Source organism: Melanerpes formicivorus, unplaced genomic scaffold (assembly GCF_026170545.1).
Source record: "Melanerpes formicivorus ecotype bairdi unplaced genomic scaffold, bMelFor1.0.p_v2 SCAF_184, whole genome shotgun sequence".
NCBI classification, from domain to species: Eukaryota; Metazoa; Chordata; class Aves; order Piciformes; family Picidae; genus Melanerpes; species Melanerpes formicivorus.
In genome coordinates, this window is record NW_027142536.1 from 440001 (window position 1) to 442500 (window position 2500).

The window sequence follows — 2500 nt, forward strand, 5'->3', positions numbered from 1 at the left end:
CGGCATGGGCGTCCCCAGCCGCGTCCCTCCTCCCCGAGCGCAGCGCCGGCTGACTGAGGGAAACCCCGGGCCTCGGGCCAGGCCAGGGGCGCGGTGGTGGCGGCGGACGTCGGGCGCGGCCCCCGCGGGCGGACGCTCCCCCCGACGGCGGCAGTGGGGGGAGGCACCCCCGCGGGGCCTTAAGTCTGGTTTCCCTCACCCCAGGGTCAGGTACCTAGCGTTCCGCGCCTTCGTCCGCGGCCTTGCCCTACCGCGGAGGAAGCCGGGCGGCGGTTTAAAGACCCGGGCGGCTCGGCGCGCCACCCCCGGATGCGGGGGCGAGCGCGGGGGCGGGCGGGTGCCTTCAGAGGGGCGGGGGTTGCCCCCGCAATGCCTCTGGCTAGGTCCGCCGTCGTCGCGCTCGTCGTCCTCCGGGGGCCCGCCGGGCCGGGGAGGGGACTCTGCTGCCCCCCCCTCTCTGCGGTCCGAGCGCTCGGCCGGAGAGAGCCCACCGCGCGAGGTCGGCCGTGGTCCGGCCCGCGCCTCGCCTCGCCACGGGCGTCCCCGGCGGCGCGTTGAAGCGCGGGCTTCTCGCGGGCCGGGGCGGCGAGCCCCCGCGGTGGGGGCTGGCCCAGGGCGCTTCGCCCCCGCCGGGGGTTTTGTGCGGGCGCGTTGCCGCGGCTCGGCGGCGGCGCCTCTTGCGGCGCGGGCCGCTGCGGACCTCCCGGTCCCTTTTCCCTTTGCCCAGGCCCCAGAGCGGGGCCCCGGCGAGCTGGCGCCCTCGGCGGTCTCGCGCTGCCGGTTCCCCCCCGTCCGGGGCCGGTTTCGGGTGGCGTGACCGCGTCCGAGCGGCGGCGGGCGTCGCTCGGCGTCTCCGGCTCCGGTCCCTCGCCGGAGGGCACCCTGCCACCGGCTGCGGCTGTCCCGGTCCCGGGCCCTGCCCGCGGGCTTCCCCGTTCGCCTTCCCGGCGCGTGCCGGGTGGGGGACGGGCGGGCAGCCGGGGGCGTCCCACCCCCGGTCTCCGCGTGGAAACGGGGAGAGCGGGGGCCCGCCCCCCGGCTCAGCGCCGTCCGCTGTCCGCCTGGCCGCGGGGCCACGGAAGGGGTCGAGCGAGCGAAGCCGGCGGCGCGGTGGCGCCGGGGGAGGATGGAAGGGGCTCGTGCCGCTGGGGTTTGTCGGTCGGCGGGTGCGCCGCCCGGCGAGGGCCGGCGGGTCGCCGCGGCGGCGTCCCACGTGGGCTCGGGCTTTCCGTCTCGCAAGCCGTTTTCCGTCCCCCGCGGCGGGGGGGGTTCGGTGGCGAGAGGAAGCCGCCCGAGGGCGCGAGCCGGCCGGGGCTCGGCCCCGGGGCCAAAGCGGGGGAAAAGAAAGTCCGGGATGGGCCGCAGCGGTGGCGGCGTTGGAGGGGCCGGTGCGGAGGCGCGCGCGCGCTCTCCTCCGGCGGGGTTGTGCGCCCGGCCCCCCTCGCTCCCCGGGGCGGGGGGGGGGGGGTCTCCGCTGCCTCGCTTTGTGGCGTCTCCGCGACGGCACGGGGCGGCCAGCGAGAGACACACCCCCCCCCGCCGTTGGGTGGGGAAGCGAAGGGGGTTTTCTTTCCCCGTGCACGCGAGGCGAGGCCGGGTTCGGGGCACGTTCCCGGCGGCGCGCGGCGGGCCTCCTCCGCGCCGAGGTCGGAGCGAGCCCGGGCGCCTGGTCCGGCCCCGAAGCGCCGCAAGGTGCGTTTTTCCCTCCTCGGGGGAGGGAAAAAAGCCGGGAGCGCGGGCTCCCCGCCCCTTGCTTTTGCCGCTTCGGGGTTTCGTTTTATTTTCCCCCCCTCTCCTGTGCTTGTACGGTCAATGTGAGGCGAGCGGCCGCCGTGCCGCGCTCTCCGAGGGGCCGCTCCTTTGCGAGCGGTCCCGGCCCCTCCGCGCTGGCGGGGCGGTGCCGAAAAGCCAGACAACTCTTAGCGGTGGATCACTCGGCTCGTGCGTCGATGAAGAACGCAGCTAGCTGCGAGAATTAATGTGAATTGCAGGACACATTGATCATCGACACTTCGAACGCACTTGCGGCCCCGGGTTCCTCCCGGGGCTACGCCTGTCTGAGCGTCGCTTGACGATCAATCGCCGCCTCGGTGCCCGCCGAGCGGCGCGGCTGGGGTCGCCTCGCAGGCTCTCCCCCGGGCGGGGAGGGGCCTTCGTCCCCCTAAGTGCAGACTCGGGGAGCGCTCCGTAGCTCCCCGCTCCCGGAGCGCCCGCTCTCGCGGAGTTCGTCCCGCCGGGGCTTCGCCGGCAGGGGTTCCCCGTTGGTCCAGCGACGCCCGGTGGGGCGTTGGGGGAGACGAGAGCCCGGTTGGGGGAGGAGGCGCGGGCCTCGCCCCCCCCGGCACTCCCGCGCGGGCGCGGCTGTCTGCGGGTGGGTACCGCGGGGGTACCGTGCCGTGCTGCCGCGTCCGCGCGCGCGTCTGCCGTGGGCGGCGGGGGTTCCCGTTCCCCTCGTTCTTCCTCGCTCTCGCCTCCCCGGGGTTCTCCTGCGTGTCGCCGT

General features: G+C 76.7%; 1 non-coding gene across 1 annotated transcript; it reads left to right on the forward strand.

The window, feature by feature from the left end:
* The first annotated feature begins 1914 nt into the window (after window positions 1-1914).
* LOC137457618 (5.8S ribosomal RNA) lies at window positions 1915-2067 on the forward strand. The gene has a single exon (XR_010991343.1). It is a non-coding gene; the product is annotated as a 5.8S ribosomal RNA (ribosomal RNA).
* The last annotated feature ends 433 nt before the right edge of the window (window positions 2068-2500 follow it).